Below are 18847 nucleotides of genomic sequence, written 5' to 3'. Positions count from 1 at the left end.
GAAGTTAAGTGAGGTGATCCTTATTATAGCAGACCCTTAAAAATTCCAAATATATAAAACAGCAAGGGCATACTGAAATAAGGCATAGCACCTTGGAGGAGTAGAAACCAAGACTTAATCAGTTACCATATCCTCTTAAATATTTCTCAAGACTTTGAGAAATATTTAAGAGGATATGGTAACTAATAAAATGTAGGGAATGGTAAAGAAGAAACCTAAGATAACTGCTTAGATTCTGACTTGACTAATTAATTCAAAAACAGTTGGAAGAAATAAGTTTTTGTCTCTTACAGCTTACAAGACTCAAGACTTAAGTGTTCTTTCCAACTGCACAATTATGAAGGGGGACCCCCCCCAAAACAGAATTTATTAAAAAACTGTGTATTTATTCTTCATGTTTAAACTTCAGTCACCTTCAAAGTGTACTCCATTTGATGCAATACACCTATCAAGACATTTTTCCATGGCTCAAAACAGTTTTTGAACTCGTCAATTTTGATGCCTTTTAGTGCTTCTGCCATTTTTTGTTTCACCTCTTCCACATAAGCAAAACGTTTCCTTTAAGGACTTGTTTCACAGGAGAAAAAAATGACTGAGGGGCAAGATCAATTGGAGAGGGTGGGATATACGGGTTATGCCATTCTTGGTCAACAACTGCTCATCAACAAACACATTGAGTCTTCCAAAAAAAAAAAACCTCACTAAAGCCAAATGCAGCCTCTCACAGCAATACCAGGTGGTACATTGATACAGATGGGTTTCTAAAATATTCAGCTAGCAGAGGAAGCCTGTACCACTGGAGGCCCACCCTCCAGAAGATAATTCCGGACTTTTGGGGGGTCCCCCGCTCAAACTTCCAAGTTTTAGTCCTATTCAAGGCCAAACCACAATAAAGGGAATGTAATCTAGCCCCCAAACTGTAACAGGTGGGGAAGAGTTAGAACTAAGAAGACCCTGGAAATGGTTAATTAAGTGATTAATAGCCTGAGGTAGTATACTGATTTTCATAGCTTTCAAAAAAGTTTCACCTTACTTATAAAGAAGACTGATTAGGGCTGAGGACCACAGCTAAGTGTGAAAGTAAATCAGTCACTTACTGATTACTGTTAATATGAAGTGTTAATTAAGTTAGCTAGATATCCAAATGGCTATGCCTTATATTTTTCTTCAAAAAGGTATGAAATGGATAACTCCTAAAGGAAGTAGCTATCTACTCTAAAGAAAATTTCCTTGATTCATAAAGAATGTTAGAGCCATGCCAAAGTTAAATGCCAGATGATTTTAAAAGGATAAACACACAAATATAAGGCTCAGACTATAACAAGGGGAAAAAAGTAAACAAAAATCCAACAAAAAGGTGCCATGAAAGGCTTACACTTTGAAAACCAAGTAATTTTCATGATTTTACAAGACAAAATGTTTAACTACTTACCATGAGATCAAGAAATATATTTAATTTGGTTCCAAAGTGGCAGATCAAAATCTTTCCATATTTTAGCAATGCGAATGGCCAGTTTCCCCGCATGGTTTCATCCTCCATTTTATATTTGACTAAAGAACACTTATCTTTAAGAGTCAAAATGAATCAAAGGTACGATGTTTATATACACATGTGAATGTGCATATTAAAAAATGCAAAAACAGGGTTTATTAGAATGAGAGAATGAGAGTTTTAAAGAAAAAAAGAATTCCAGAGTTTCTGTAATTACTTTTATAATTGAAAAATATATTAAGCCATGGTGCCACCTCTCTCATCCTATCTTTTCTTGTAGCATTTTAATTAGTCTTGCCAGCATTATAATGTAGCCATTGAGAGCAAGAGCTCTGAAGTCATTGTGCCAGGCTTCAGTCTCAGTTCTGACACTTACTGAATCCTTGGGCAAATTAATTAAATCTCGTATGCCTCAGTTTCCGTCTCTGTACAATAGGAACACTGGAAAGTGCCTACTTCATGGAGTTGGTGTGGAAATTGAAATACTGTAATCTACAAAAACCACTTAGGGAAGATCCTGAATCATAGAATTCACTCAACAAATATTAACACTTACTATGTCATAAGTTTTAGATCACTGCTGACAAGTCTGATTAGAAACTTAGCCTAAAGTTCTACAAAGCAGTCATAGTAGCCAAACCCCATAAGATACATTGGATACTGCTTTGATATGTGACCCACCACAGAGATCAAATCTGTCTTACTGAGAGGTCTGAAAATTATTACTAACAAGTCACAACAGGAAATCGAAAGCCAAAACACCAACATGACCTGAAAAATGCCAATTTACTAACATAAAATCATAACCTCAGCAAATCTGCTTGCCTGAACTGTCTACAACCAAAACCTGGTTAAATATTTGCATTCCTGTTAAGCAACATTTGCTTGAAAACACATGCTAAAACAACTGCTAAGTAATGATGTAGGTACTAAGCATTCAGATGCTCTCCTAAATCATTTGACTCATTTTTCAAGCAAAGAATCAGTCTTTGAGTTATTAGACATGTGGTGATCACATAAGGTATATAAATGCAGAATAAGACACATAAAACTGACATCGGTTAAATTACTTCCATACATTCCTCATCAAGAAAAAATTTCTAAATTAGCTCTCTAGAGATGAAAAGAAAATCACTTTTGGAAAGATTTAATAATCAATGACACAAGCCACAATGATAGTGCAGTAACTGAATGCATAGATCAAAAAAGTTTACATAGTTCGCAGAAATGAACTTCTGAATTACAACAAAAAAACCCGGTATGCCCACTGTTGACTCAACTGTAATAAATGTTCACATATAAGTGTAATTGTTTTCTATGTGTCCCAGTCTTAACATGTTATACAAATGAAGCACGTGCAAAATTAATTGACATTCTAAGGAAGCTTCTGGTCCAAGATTAAAATACAAACGTTTTACATATACACATCAACCTAAAGAATTTAAAACTCGGTATGTACTTTAAATTTGGACAAAGTTTGAGAAAGTAAATCTCACTCTCTGGGTTCAAATTTAATCTTTTCCTGCAACCTACTTCCATTCTTTTCAAAGGTCCCTCGATGTCTCCTGGACCAAACAAGTGAAATATTACAGTATGTTCGAGGGCATATAGCTCATCAGCGTCGATGTAAACATCATGTAGGTACATTTGTTATACATAAACCAAAATAACAGCCTTGGCATCACTGTTGACCCCAAAACCGTGAACAGGACAGCTAACGAATTTTCACTCACAGAATGCAACTCACCTTGCAGCTCAGAGGCATAGCAAAATCGGTGGCTGTTTTCTGCACTGCCTTTGGACTCTGCATCTGTTTCAAACCCAAGACCTAGTTAACCCTGGGAGCTCCACCTGAAGAAGCGTGACACAACAAGAACTATCGCAATTTTAAAAATACCTGGAGCTTTCGACTGAAGAGGTTATGGAAATTTTGCCAGGTGGGACTTTTTTTTTTTTTTTGGTCCTCCTCCAAACACAGGAGCAGCATAAAAGTTAAATCACCTTGCGTTGGGCCCTAGGGTCAACCTGCTGCTATCCAAAATTAAAAATAACCTCCAACATCACTTTCTTTTTAAGAGACTAAAACTGAATCCACGGTTTAACTCAGGATGAAGTAGAACGGCGTTCAACCCACCACACCCTCCTTCCTCAACAGGCAGCCGGATTCCGGCGGCAGGCGAACTTAGACTACAGGAAAGATACCGCTGGTTCCGGAACAGAGCGGCCCCGACCCACGGAAGGGGAAGAAAAAGCCGCAAAAAATCCAGAGCCCGACAGGTGCGGCGGCGTGTGACGTCACCGCGTAGACGTGAACGGCCGCTCGACGTCCGGCCGCCCCAACACCGCCTCCTCCGGCCTAGCAGCTCCGCAAAGGCGCCTATTGGGCAATGCGGAAACAGGGGGTGGGGCTCTAGGAGGAACTGACCGAGGAAGTGGGGAGCACCCGCCAAGAGGCCGCTGTGGGTGTGAAACCTTTCCTGTGGGTCGGCTCGCGTCACTCCGTTTTGCTGTTTGCCCCGCTGGTGACCTCGTGAAAGGACTGGAGGTGGCTGCCTCCGGAAAAGGTGTCTCAGAAGTCTAGAGACGCGCGCCTCCAGCAGCGTCCTCGAGGAGCTGCACTTCCACGCCGGGGAGAGAAGACCGTGTCCCAGAGCAGCGCGTGAAACGCCGGCAGGCGTCGATCCCGAGACTGAAAACCAAAAGCAGCCGTCTAGGAGTGCTAGTAACTAACACTTAGACCGTGAGAAATGTGGGCCTTGGAATTCAGACGAGCACCCACCCCATGTCGCCTGTGCTTACAGGTCGCAGGCGGGAAATGCAGTGGGGTAGCGTCGCTGCAGGCTATGTGCCAAATGTTCAAGTAAAGAAAACCGATAGCCCGAATTTAGCCATTATGCATTTTCAGAAATGATGCTGGCAAATTATATATTTTGGAGAAAATATATAACTTTTTTCAAAGTGTAAATTCAACTTATTAAAATTGAATATGATATTGAACGGTTTGCATCGTGGGCATGACAGGATCAGTCATATTTGCGTCATCTCTATTTGGGTGTATTTTGCCCCCAAAGCATGTGAAAGTAGGATGCAGATATTATGATACTTTACCCGCTGTATACTTTTGTATGCATCAACTAAAAATAACAATCTCTTCAACACAATCAGAATACTGTTATGACCTGTGAAACTGAAGGGCCAATTTATCTGCTCCCAACACTCCTAAAATACAGTGGTTGAATAGGCAAAAGGTAATAGTTGTAGGTTTTCCAGTTCAAAAAGTAGTAGAAAGGAAGATGGAGTCGCTGTTCTCAAATGCACGGCCATCTAACACAGGTGATGAGAGTGCCCCTCTCTTCCCCAACACAGTAGTTGGGGGCGGAGGGGTTGCTGTTAATGAGAAAAGGAAACCGTCTTTGTAATACCCTCACCCAAGAGGGTTTTATGCTTTATGAGGCTTGGGTACCAGCTTTTTCAGCTCATACCTGTTTATACCAATTGACAACCTCAGATTCAAGTCACACTTTCAGATTCAGGTTTTTCTCTGTATCTTTATTTCAGAATCTCCATTTGGCCTTTCCTGTGGCTAGGGCTTGCATAAAAAATAGGAGTTAATGCAGTAGGTTTCCTTAACAAGCAGGCCAAAAAAAAAAAAAACCCCTCCAAAAGTTCTTGCTATCTAAATCCTGAAACAATGAGGTCTAGTCACCCAACATGTGCATTAATCAAAGGGCCATTCAAGTGACCTTTTCAGGAACAAGGAATTCAGCTTCTAATTAAAATAAACTATACTCTACTATAATGAATATTCTAAAAATTCTTAATCTGGTTTATTTGGAAAGCCTAAAGATTAAAAGTTCTTCTAAGGACACATCTTAGAGCCTGCCAAATTTATAGATTCTCTCATTGCCAAGAAAATCTGCACTCAAGGAGAGGCATTCTTTGTGGTGCAAAGAGTTGGAAATTATAGGATATTAGACAAAAGAGTTATTTGTTAATTTTTTGACATAAAATGCTGAGTAGTACCCAGGTATTAACTGCTTCATGTTGTGTGAGAAATAACCTCAATGCATTGATACCTACCAAATATACTACCAGGTGAGCTATCCTAGAGGTCATGGAAAGAATGGCTAAGACATCATAAGAAGCACAGGGGTAGAGGGGAGAAAATGAACATACTTAGCATAAGGTAAAAATAAGATGGTAAGACCCATTAATTGAAACCTGTGGTTATGCAGTGTTCTTATGCCCTGTCTCTCTTTGGCACATTGGCATTCTTGTTAATAGTATTGTAATTGGACGAGAGTTGAGGTTTAAACTAGGGACCAGAGATGGAAGGTGCCTAAGCCAATGTCACACTCTGGCTCTATTGGAGCGATACACTGGCAAGAATTTCTTTCCACAGCACTAGCTTGCCAATTAATCAGAGCAGGTACAAATTTTGCACTGCTTGAGCAGGACATGTGGAACACAGTATGACTGTCACCACTAGGTGGCAGAACTAAGACTGGTGAACGTTGAATGTCTCATGTATATTTAGTGCGTCAGGAGTATATAATGCTTAATGAATATTAGTGCCTCTTGTATGTTTAGTGAGTCATGAATATTAAACATCTCTTGGTCATTCCAGCCTTTTGTATGTTCTCAAGTATATGCCCTACTAACTTTTTACCTGTCCATCATGTGTGCTTAACACGCTCATCTGTGCTTAACACGTGACTTTTGTCCGTCCTATTTATATCTTTTCTTCCAGGAAGAATTGAAAATTCTCAGACAATACAGTCCAGGGCTTCACAGCATGGTGACAATACAGTCAATGTATTTCTTATGACTCCATTACTTCTGTCATGATACGTTTAGTGGAGCCACATTAATTCCAAGAACAATATTCTTTTGTTTTACTTGGGCAACTGTTTCTAAGATTTTTTTTTTTTAGGAAAAAACAAGTTTCTTAGATTTTTTTTTTTAGGAACATATTGAAAAGCAAGCAAAAACTTTGCTAAATTAAGGGGAATTTTTCACAAGAGATTTCCAGATATATATTTTCTTCTCTCACTGCAGATATATTTCTTAATTTTGGAAAGAGGCCCATAGACTCTGAGAATAATGGACAATAGTCACAGTTTATTAATCAATTATATGCACTTTCTGTGAGCCTTTTAAAAATTAACCCTAAATCTTTTTGTGGTAGTGTATTTGTGCCTACATGGGGATTATTTCAAGTATCTTTTATACGTGGGCAAGAACAAGTCTATTTGTACATTTGGTTCTGTAACATTGTTTATATTGTGCACTACCTTATTCCTTTATCAGAACTATTTACTTTAAAATCTATTGTTTCTGACCTACATAACCATTTTGTCAGGAGTTCTCAACCTTCACTTTGTATTGGAACCATCTGGGGAGCTTCAAAAGAGATATTCTGGCCTCGGTAATTCTGTTTTAATTGTTCCAAGTTTGGACCTGAGCAAGCATAATTTTAATTACTCCCAGTTGATGAGCAAGACTTAGTCAGAACCACTACATTAGACATGTTCTATTTAAGCAAAGAGCTATGTGATAATTTGGTGATAACGCAACAGATTAGGGAAGAACTTTCTCTGTAATTCCTCTGGGATTTTTGTTCGAGAATCTGGTGGTGTTAAAGCCCCACTTCAACAGACTCGGATGTTTCTGATGGTTAAGAGTTACAGCTAGAGTCTTTGAACATTTTCTTTATGTGCTAAATAAGTACTTCCAACAGAATCTTATTCCTTCTCAGCAAATGTTAGAGAAGGGACCCTGTTCATTGCGGTACTCACCAGATCCCTTACTTGGCGGGGGATGATAAAGAAGGAGTTTCCAAGGGCTGAGATGATAGCCAGTGAGGAGTTTTTATAGGTCCAGCTGTGGGCTTTTTAAACCACGTATTTAAAAAAATACCAGTGAGCCTGCTCTGCATACTCCGCTCTTGGAACCTTAAGGGGGTAGGCATTTGTATTAGCATTCCAGAAATGTAGTTTCTTGAAATAGCAAAAATTCATTAGTTTAGCGTTCTGCAGGTTAGCATTCCAACACAAATCTCACTGGCAAAAATGGCGTTGGCAGAGTTGTGTTTCCTCCTAGAGGGAGGAACCCGTTTCTGTGCCTTCTGCAGCTTCCGGAGGTTCCATCTGGGCCCACTGGCCCCTTCCTCCACATTCAAATTTAGTTATGGTGGGTTGAGTCCTTCTCATATCCTATCGTTCTGAACTTTTTTCATAGTTACATAACCCTTGGACTCTGACTCTCTTGCCTTCCTCTTTTACTTCTAAGGACCTTTGTGATTACATTGAGCCTGCCTGGGTAATACAGAATCACCTCACTATTTTAAGGTCAGTTGATAAGCAACTCTAATTCCCCCTTGCCATGTAAACTAATTTATTCCCACATTCTAGGGATGGGAGGGTGGAGCAGGGACATCTTTGGGTGGCCATTATTCTGCTTACTATAAATTGCTTAAGTCAGCTTTTGACCACAGATATTATATCCCTTTTTAAAAGCCCTCTGTGTGGGTGGAGAGATTGGTTGAAGGTGGTCAAAAGATACAAACTTCCAGTTATAAAATAAGTACTGGGATGTAATGTACAACATGATGACTAGTTAGCACCATTGTATGGTATACATTAAAGTTATTGAGAATAGATCCTGAGTTCTTGTCACAATGTAAGAGGCCCTTTTATTTTTTGCATCTGTTGAATATTTGAGATGATGGAGCTTAACTTATTGTGCTAATCATTTCACATATGTAAGTCAAATCATTAAGCCGTATCCCTTAAACTTAGTGCTATATGTCAGTTATATCTCAACAAAAGTGAAGGAAATAAAGAGCTTTCCATATACAGGAGGTATTTGGAGACATAGCTAAAATAAGTCACGTGAGTCAAGTCAGGTTCTTCTAATTTAACTCATGTTTTTGGTTAGAATTGAGCCAAAGCAGTAATAATGGAACTCTACCAATACTCATATTAGCTTTACTTGTCCCCGACTGACCAACCAAAAAAAAACTTTGGAAAAAGGAATGGGGGAAAAGAAGAAAAACTCACAGTGCTAAGAGTTTACTTATTCCAAGCAGGTCTGAGAGTACTTGTTCACTAGTCTTGCTTTCCCTGGTAGATAGAGAGAAAGAAATGGTAGGCATTACCAGTTAGTGGAGGTGATGTAAGCCATTCCCTTCGGCCAGCAATTCCACCACGGTGAGAGTGGCAGGTTGTAATGTGCTATTTTGTAGAACTGGCAAAATAAATTTAAAAAGAGCACTGGAAATCACATTTCAGTTTCTTGCAAGTTCTTATTCTCTGACCCTAGTCAAGTTGCTGTAAATTTTCTTTGAAGTAAAAAACCTGGAGATGGAATTATTTCCCATAACTATTTTAAAAATACATTAAAAACAGTTCTACAGAAAATCAGAAATGTATAAGGCTGTATAGATCTTTTCATGTGTTTATGAGTTATTTCAGATAAATAACTTTGATTTTATTGCTTATATTTTATATACATTGGCAAGAAGGAGGAAAACAGATTAGAAAAATAGTGATATGGCTCTAGTCTAGAATTTCCTTCTGATTCCATCAGCATCAGGGAAATAGTTGGAAATGACCTTTTCTTGTCCTTTTCCTTTTTCCCTAAGAAAGAATGTGAAACTACCTTTAATAGATTTGTACTCCTGATTACATTCAAAGCTTTTGACATTGAAGACAATTTTCTAGTTTCATGTGATTGTTTCATACAAAACTCCTATCTAAGCCCACTGGAACCTGATATACTCTGAGCTGCTTCAACCACAGGTACATCCTCAATTCAGACTCATAAGGTGACTCCTTTCTCAGGCACTGCACAGCTAAGGGCTCAATGATTAACTTTATTCTTCCTAAAAATAGATTATGATCTATGTCCCTCTTCAGATAGTGAACTCCTCTCTGAGCTCTTGCAGGAGACCTAACTCAGAAAGAGAGAAACTCAAGAACTGATTAGATAACTTTTATCTTTGCATATTGAGCTAGGCCTACTTAGTTAAGATTCATAAATTAATCAGACTGCTACAGTTTAAGTCCAAGCTATATATAGCTAATGGTTGGTTCAAACTATGTAAGGCTAGACACAGTAGGATTTCCTGAATTGGTTTAAAACTAAAGACTCCTCTCTTAGAATGTAGGGAGATACAGTTCTAAATGCAAAGACACATTTTTTTTTCTTGGTTGTGGGTATTACATGTCTAAAGCAGATCTGGATTTTAGAGCATGCATTTACTCATTTAAGGTTTTAAAGCCTTCTTCTTCAATCACAAAAGATTGCTCCTATGTCCGTAGTCTGATCAAATACATACACATGCACAAACACGTGGACTTATTAATAACTTCACAAAAGCAAAATACTCAGTGTAAACCTACTGTCAATTATTTACTCTAATTTGTTATCCTTTAATTTGTTTCACCTTGCTGAGTGCTTTCTAGGAAGAACGAATAATACCTATCCACATCATTTTCCTACTGCTCAATTCATGTGAATAAATGACAATGTATTTCTGAGAAATCTCTAGCAGAAGAACACTCTAGTAATAGAGGTAGTGCCTTTCCACCTGGCATAGGATATACTACTCTTAGTAAAGGTCTAAGGAATTTTCATTTTTTCTATCAGAAATTTTTTTTTTCTATTTTTTCTACACCTATAACTTTAACATCATCTTTGGTATACAAGTTTACAAATAATTACTAAACTTTTGAAAATTGTTTTAGCGTCAGCATTTCTTAAAACATATTCTTATAATATTGCTTGATTATTAAAATTTTTCTTTGTTAAGTTGACAAACTGAACAAGCAATCAATAAGTAATTAAAAGAGAAATCCCTAAGTAGATACAACTATAAATAGTAAATTTACATATGATAAAGTGTACATTTCAAATCAATGAAAAGGGATATCACATTTAATTAATAATGCTGATATGACTAGCTTTTCCCTCAAAAAATACAAAGCTAGTCTCTATGCGAATCATATAAAAATTTCAAATGTATTAAACTTATCAATTAAAACACAATAACATTACGATTATTTGGATAACTTTGTGGGTGAGAGAATATTTTCTTGGTAAAATTAGAAACTTAAATTACAAAAAAAAAAAACCTCACAGATTTGATCTTGTACAAATTTTTGTATGGCCAAAAATAAAAGTATCTTTGGCCATACAAAAGTATGAACATATTCGTGAGTATCAAAATATTAGTGACTGTCAAAAATATCTGTTCCACAGTATGGCAAAGGATTTATTTCTATATTTTACAAATTGCGCCTACAAATTGATTTTTGAGAAAGGTAACCAAATATAAAAGGAACAAGGGATATAAAAGGAAGCAATTCAAATTTTTTGCAAAATTAAGAGAGAAACATCCAGTGGTCATAGAAATAGGCACTTTTGGATGGACTTCCGCCAAGATGGAGGCATAGGTGGAAACACTGTGCCCTCTCCCACAACCAAGTTTGAACACAACAAAGGTTTGGAGAACTAGGACACACCCAAAGACCAGAAAACGGAATTATATGGAAGTCCGACAACTACGAACCGTTCAATGGGGACTGTAAGAGAGGCGGAGCCAGCAGTGGAGCTGGGTCGGGCAGGAAAGATCCCCCGACCTAGGCGTGCAGGCAGCCCAGAACCAGTCGGGGTGCGGGGCAGACTGACCGCAGGCGCACATTTGCGCACAGTGAGATGGACCACACAGGCCCCAGGGGGCGAATCCAGTGGTGGAGGGCTGACAGCGGTGGCACACTCGCGTGCAGTGGAACGAAACTCGTGGGCCTGGTGACGGTGGTGGCTGCGGAGCCGGGGCCGCGGTGGCAGGTGGCAGACAGGAAGCCATTGTCCCTCTTTGACCCCCCCCCCCAACATACAACGTCACAACCCAGCGACTTAGTTTCCCTGTTCTAGTGAACACTTTAGGGCTCTGATCCTGCTACTTAACAGGCACGAACAGCCCAAACGATGGTGCAAGAAGAACTCAAAGTCCCAGAGCCAATAACTCTAAGCGACCAAGAAATTGCCAGCCTCTCAGAAGCANGGTGGGGGAGGGAGGGTGCGGGTGGAGGGGATTGAAGGGGGGGAATAGAACAACTGTAATGGTATAATCAATAAAATATATTAAAAAAAGAAATAGGCACTTTTGTACAAAGCTATTGGGAGTTTGAATTTCTTAAACTTTTGAAAAATAATCCAGGATGCAGTAGATAGTCTACAAATAGGCCTACATTGACCCCTCCCCTTCACGTAAATCTTGCATGCCCTTGAGCCTTGTTTTCACCAAGAATGCAGCAGAAGTGACCCTATACCTGGTTGGGCCTTTAAAAAACTGGCACTTTCTATTTCCTCCCGATATGAAGTCGACTTTTATAAAAGGGGTGTGACTATCCAGAGACTAGAATGTTGTGAGCAACCTAAGCTCCCCATGTGTGTGTATGGGGTGTGGGGAGCGTGTGGAGAGAGAGAGAGAGTGAGTGAGTTGTGGAGGAGAACCAAGGCACCAGACTTGTGAGTGAAGCTTCTTGGACCATCCAGTTCAGCATGGTTGTCCACTTTATTATGAAGCTAAATGCGTGAGCCCAACAGAAGCCATGTGGAAGAAAAGAACCACCCAACAACCCGCTTGATTTCCTGGCCACAAAATTGGGAGGAAATAATAATCATTGTTTTAGGTCACTAAGTTTTAGAGTGGTATGTTACCCAGCAATATATAACCAAAGCACAGGAGTATCTATTAAAGTAAAAGAAAAGAAGAAAAAAAAAAGCATACTTTTTGACCCAGCAAACCTGTTTAATAGATTTTGGTGCATCCATATTAGGGAATATTAATATTTAGTTATCTCTAGAGATATTCATGATACACTGTTAAGTAAAATGCAAGTTGCAAGATATGTGCACTATAATTTCATTTTAAAAGATTAAAATATACATAGGACTAAACACTCATGTTTTTATAAGCTTACAGAAAAATGTAGGCGATATTTGTAAAACTCTTAACATTGGCCTCTTGGAGGAATAAGCGTAGCAGGAGTTCTGGGGATAGAGACTCCAGGCCTTATTTTTGTATACTTGTGTTATTGGGTAGTTGCAAGGAGCAACAACTTTGTTGCTTGAAAGAAAAATCCAATAAAATATTTAAATAAAAGGAATGAAAGAAATTTCATTATTCTTGTTATAAAAAAATATTAAACTCTTCAGAAGTATGGAAACCAAAAACGGAAATCTCAGGTAATGCTCTCAATCCAGATTACAATAACTTGCTTTATTTGTTCAACAATATATCAGGGGCATCTTTCTATGTCAGTGAGAATAGATCCAGATGACCCTTGCAGTGGCTTCAGAATATTCTATTGTTTGAATATATTGTAATTTATTTAATCAAGTCCTCATTGTTAGAATTCACATTTTTTCTAGTTTTTCTGGTTATAAAAATAATGGTTATTCTCATAATACATGTTCACCCACTTAGAAGTGAAGTTGTTGATATACATATTGCTACCCTGCCTTCTACAAAGACTCTCAGTTTATATTCCTGCTAACAATTTATGACAGGAGCAAAAACCATTGTCTAAGGAGGTATCTCACTAACCATTCTTCATGAAAGTGGCCAAAAGGAATTTGCTAGCTTAGCATTTGGCAAATGTTTTCATGTCACTTTGGTGTACAAAGGGACACAGGTAGAGGTGTAGTGCATTCAGACACCAAAATTCCTACTAACGAATTCCGACTCACCTAGAAGTGAGAAAATTAGGAAAACAAGTCTTTTGTTTAGAATTTGAAGAGTAAGTAAATTGAAGCAGATTTTCTCCAATATACCAGGTTCAACAACTTGCAGTGCCATCTGGCAAAAAAGCCCAAAACTTTCCATTTATATGCTAGGAATAGTTTGTCTTCTAAGCACAAGTAAACCAAAGATTGGTAGAACTCAAAGAAGGTCTTCGTGTTCATGTGTTGGGGGAGAAATAAGGGAGAAGGAAACCAATTTCTTTAGAGAAAGGATCAGAATAATTTTACCTCTTAGGACTCTGGCAAAATCTGCAGTCTCTCCAAGCTACATACAACTTGTGGATATTGGATACAACTTGGAGTTGTATCACTCGTCTTCAAATTCAAGTCAGGAATCCCCAGTATCTCAGGGGAAGGTACTTCAACGTAGGAGTAGCCAGGACAACATTCTTCTCATATGAAAATATGTTTTTACCTTAGAAGGTCCTGCAATTAAGGAAGGTACTCAGAGTACCAAACCTTTCAGTATACCGGCAATTGATTTATACACACATTAGATGCATGGATGTAGAAAAATCCCATTGTACCTTAAAATTTACTTTCAAGACTTAAAAATACTTTCTTGTTTTAGTCATCCAAAATGTACTAGAAGAAGGCTTGCTTTTTAAAGGCGAATTACTTTTTTAAATGTGTCATCCCTAAATAAACGTCTTCAGATTTTTTTTAAAGTTTTTCCTCTGTGTAGTATGCCTGGGACAAATCTATAATATGCTTTACTTCAAATCAACTTCTAGCCCCTGTTTCGCTCTGCCGTAGTGCTTCCAACTTCACACTTCAGCCTTTGCTTTTGCCTCTACTACTTGCAGGGCTGTGACCCCGCCCCGCCGCGCCCCGCCGCGCCCCGCCGCCGCCTCCACGCCGCTCATTCTCGCCCCCCCTCTAAAGCGGGCCGGCTTCCGCGCGCTGACGTCACACGCCAGCGCCAGCGGCGCGCCGGCCGTTCCCCTGCACTCTTCAGGGTTTAGGGGCGGCAGGGCGCCGAGTCTTCAGCCCAGGGTCCCAGGCGTTTCTCTGCAAATCCTGGAATCTAGAGCAGGCATTGCGAGGCAGGAGGACTTGGCAGGCAGGTAGCCTCCTAGTGCCAAATGCCGCCAGCCCCCAACCCTGCCACTAGTAACCACCTCTGAAGTTAGAGAGGCGGTAACCGAGGCACTCCCCCTGCTGCCGCCCGCCGTTTCCAAGGGGCTCCGAAACCAGTTTGTTTCCTCCCGGCTGTGTGTACACGTCTCATTGGGCGTTGCCAGACACGGGACCCAAGTCAAACCTGAGCAGTCGGCCAAAGGCTAGTGTCAGGTGTGGGAGTCTCACTGCCCGCTTTATAGCGGGCTGTGAGCTGCTGGTTAGACAGACTTCGTTTTTTTTTTTTTTCTTCAGGATGTCAGTTTCGAAATGCGGGATGATGCTTCTGACTCATTAAGTTCCATAGGAAGATTGCTACACCTAGACCTTTGCTTATAGATCATCACCGTTATTCCTACCAACGTCTTGTGTCGTTGAGGTGAGTTGCACTTGGGGGAAGCAATGATATGCCAAATGGCAAATCATATTGGAAACGAGGAGACCTTGCTTAGACCTGCTTAGGTAGAGATTGCATGGATACCTTGAGTGCACAGAAAAATAATAACCTTATCTCACTAGAATGTTAATTCTCCAAGGAACAATATGTATTAAAAAGCAAATATTGCACATTATTATTTTAAAAGCTATTAAAATAATAGAAATCTTGGTGTGCATAAACAGTTACTTGCAGGGTTAAATGTCTCCGATCTTCAGTTACACATAAGTTTAATCACAAAATGAGTAGTAACTAGTTAGCCTATAATCTTTTATTTCAGTTTCCATAATTTAAAACAATTTCTGTATGTAAGGCATTAGAAGTTCTACTTTCAGAGTTCATCATAATCCTCTTTCTATGCAGGCCTAATTTTTACTGTCTAATTTAAGATCACCCCCAAGAAACAGAAAAAAACTTATTTCCATTCTAAGTTACATCAAATATTTATGAAGGATTAGCTAATATCCAGTATATACTAATAGCCTTTTCTTATGATGCAGCAGTATTGTAGAGATGATGGAGGGAATCCAAATATGGAGAGAAGTAGTCCTTTGTTTCTAGTTTAGATTTGTCTGGAGTGAGAGGATCCACAGATCTTTTTCATTTAAAATCGCCCATTGTTCTAAGTGAAAGGTTAGGAGCTTATTTTGTGGGAAAACAGGTTTTTGCCCAGTCAAAGTCACCATTAGTAAGGCTTATGGAACTTGGCCACAGGAGTTCTTTTGAGGTCATTTTAATAATACATTGACATTGAATTCCAAGTAAATTTTACTCTGTCTAGTCTCCTACCTTCTAAGTCATGGTCATGACACCATTTCATTAATATAAATTATTTACACTTGGTAGTTTCCACTTGGGAAGCTGTTAATTGCCTGAATAGACTTAAAGAGAAGAAAAAAATATTTTTGGGAAAAAAAGTCTAATAAAGATTCCTATTTTTTACTTTCAGCTTTTTTGAGTAATAGAAATAAAGCATGGACTTTCCTTACTGAGAAGATAAATTGGCCCTCTCTCTTAATCCCAAATAGTATTTATTATTTTCAGAGAACTGTATGTATAGATTGTAGCTGTGGACAGTACCTTTACCAATGTTTCCCCTTAGGACACCTTGTCCATCATATAGCTGAATAGACTTAACATTTTCTTATAATTGGTGAGCATGAAGTTTTTCATTCATATACTCTGACATTTTTCATATTTGGTGCACAAAATTTTATTATGCCAAGCATTGCATGTGTGTGGCTTAAAGAAATTCTTGGTAAAATGTGAGGAAAAGTGTCTGATTTGACTAGAGACAAGATCTGTAGATATATCTTTTGGAGCATAGTTGACATACTTTGAAAAGAGAGTGAAGCCAGATAGGAAAACTTTGAATGTCAGGATCAGGAGGTTGGGGATGGGGAACTATTGAAGGTTTTAACCAGAGAAAAATTTTAAAGATTTTATTTATTTATTTTTTAGAGGGGAGGGGAAGGAGAGAGGGAGAGGAATATCAATGTATTGCTGCCTCTGGTGCGTTCCCTGCCGGGAACTGGCCTGCAACCCAGGCATGTGCCCTGACTGGGAATCGAACCGCGATCCTTTGGTTTGCAGGCCCGTGCTCAATCCACTGAGCTGCACCAGCCAGAGCTCATCCTTTTATTTTATTGAATGTATTAATCATGGTTGTTTAAAACTGTAACTCCATATTTGAGTCATTTGTGAGTTTATTTCTATTGTGTTAGCTTCTTTTCCTTTTGGTTCTCTGGTTCTCTCGCTCTCTTTATTTTTAACATGCCTCATAATTATTGATTGGATGCTAGAAGTTGTGGATGAAAAGCCTTAGAGTTTTGGGGACATTTATCTTCCAAAAATTGTTGTTTTGTTCTGGCAGGCTGATGGGAGTATCAGCTGATAACCTTGATCTTGTCAAGAATTGGTTTGTTAGGACTAGCCTGGTTTTTTTTCTTGCCCTTTTAGGAATGGGCTAACTGACAAGAGAGGAATTTATAAGCGGATTTTTAGACTCCTCGTGTTCTTTTCCCTCCTCTCTAGGATTTTGGTAGCCCTAACTTCTGGACCTGTCTTTCCTCACTCAGCTCATTAAGACTGCGGCTTTCTACTTAAGCTCCATTCTGCAGTGCTATAGTTTGGAAAATGTCTTCAGGGAAAGGGCTGGGGTAAATGTGGAACTCACTAGTATGTTCCTACCTTGCAGTGATTATAGCCACTTAATTCCTATATGTTGTTTTATATATTTTACTCAGTGTTTATTATTGTTTTTGGAGGTGGGATGGTCTGATATGAGCTACCCCATCATGGCTGGAATAGAGTCTCACCATTTAATATATAGACTTTTACTTAATCTCCCAGATTACACAGGCATGCCTCAGAGTTATTGTGGGTTTGGTTCCAGATCCCTGCAAACTTCTTTGCTGGTAGCGGGTCTTGCCTTAATTTTGTTAAGAATACAAAATCTGTGAAGCGTAGTAAAATAAAACACGATGAAATGAGGTATGCATGTAAATAGGGCCTTTCCATTCTCAGCTGTGCCAGATATCCTCAATCTAGAGAAATCTCTGGTCTTCTGCCAAGGTGAGAGAGGGTTAATCACCTGATCCAGACCGGTGGATGAGGCAAACTGTGTGTTTAACTGTTTCTTACACAGTCACCCGATCTCGTTTTAGTCCTAATGTTATCCCTACTCTCAGAGGTGCCTGGTGCTTCCAGTTACTGAGCTAGTCTGTAGTGGGAGTCCACTTATTTCCCACTGCCGGTGTGGGCCACAGCTGTCTTTCGTCTCCCAGGTCAGTTGCTGCCTGTTTTTGGTTTGTCAGCTTCCAGAATTTTGTTGCTGTTGCTTTTTTTTCCTATTTTGCCTTTTTAAAAAAAATCCCTTGAAAGTTGTGTTAGGTTTGAAGAAGTAGAGGTAAATATGTATGTTCGATTGCTCTCTTTAATTGTAAGTTGTATTTTTTTTTTTTTTTACTTTAAAGATTTAGGCTAAAGTTAAGTACTCATGGTTTTTCATTTTTCTGAAGAAAAAGCTTTGGCTGTGTCTTTCTGTTAGTCTTTGTGTCTAATAGTACAATGATAAACATGTTAGTTTTCTGCTTTCTGACCCATTCAGCTCATTTATTTTCTTTTCCTTGAGTCATTATTAGAGTTGTTAGGGCCCTTCATGTTTAAATCTTCAGTGTTTGTAGATGAGGCATCTAAGGCTTGGAGAAGTCAGCTGGTTTGCTCTTGTTCTTGTAGCATTTATTTTCCAAACCCACTGCTCTGTTCGTTATCTCACATAACTCTTTGGAAAGCTCCAGTATCAAAAACGTCTTTGATTTTATGCTTTCACTATCTTCAGTATCAGATATATATTATGGAGATTAAATTAGTGTAATTGTTAGAGACCTTAAGAATACTGTTGAGTTGGTATTGTGATTTTCATTTCATGTTGAAAGCTGAAGTGTAGGAAGGGCATTTATTTCTAATTTGAGTTTATTACAATAAGGAAGTTAGAACAGGATTTTTGTGTTCCTTTGGTTACATGTTATGATGATTTTAGATATGTAAGCCTACAGTATACTTTATCTTTTATTTCATTTGGTTTGAAAGTCTTCCAGGGTTGTAATTCAGCTGAGAAGTCTCACAACTAGGGAATAAGTAGCTTAATCAAATATGTTGTAAGACACAAAGTAATCTGTCATGTGTTCCCTTGTGCTTCCTCTAATGTACTACACTTATTCCTCTAATAAGTGTAGAGGAATTAATGGAATGTATTCCTCTAATGTGGACTCTGCGGAGGAGGGGCTGTCAGTGGCTCTGGAACTCTCAACCACAAGTCTTTCGTTGGTCGTTGTTCGTAAAGGTGTCTGCACTTGACATTATTTGATGGCAATTAGAGTCAGCCTTCCCCACCAGGGGCAGTAGATTGTACTCTACTGAGTTGTCAGATCCACAGGGCTCAGTAATGCGGCAGGTATCGGAATTCAGTACTAGAGACTCTTAGA

General features: G+C 38.9%; 2 protein-coding genes across 8 annotated transcripts in view; one reads left to right on the top strand and one right to left on the bottom strand.

The window, feature by feature from the left end:
* Positions 1-3714, bottom strand: part of CLCN3 (Cl-/H+ antiporter 3) — a 68082-nt gene extending 64368 nt beyond the window's left edge. For both annotated transcript variants that reach the window (XM_037060410.1, XM_037060414.1), the window contains exon 1: positions 3240-3714. The gene's annotated coding sequence lies outside the window, so the exon portion shown is untranslated. The remainder of the gene's footprint in view (positions 1-3239) is intronic.
* Positions 3715-14218: 10504 nt separating this feature from the next.
* The window catches only part of NEK1 (NIMA related kinase 1), a 111747-nt gene continuing 107118 nt past the window's right edge, over positions 14219-18847 (top strand). For 2 of the 6 annotated variants that reach the window (XM_037060408.1, XM_037060404.1), the window contains exon 1: positions 14221-14804. The gene's annotated coding sequence lies outside the window, so the exon portion shown is untranslated. Of the gene's footprint in view, positions 14805-18847 lie in introns of all 6 variants that reach the window. The other 4 variants (XM_037060405.1, XM_037060409.1, XM_037060406.1 and 1 more) reach the window with 4 other exon arrangements.

Source organism: Sturnira hondurensis, unplaced genomic scaffold (genome assembly GCF_014824575.4).
Source record: "Sturnira hondurensis isolate 20B ecotype Veracruz unplaced genomic scaffold, ASM1482457v3 Scaffold0011875, whole genome shotgun sequence".
Classification (NCBI taxonomy): domain Eukaryota; kingdom Metazoa; phylum Chordata; class Mammalia; order Chiroptera; family Phyllostomidae; genus Sturnira; species Sturnira hondurensis.
Note: the sequence above shows the minus strand (reverse complement) of the source record. Positions and strands in the feature narration are given on the sequence as shown.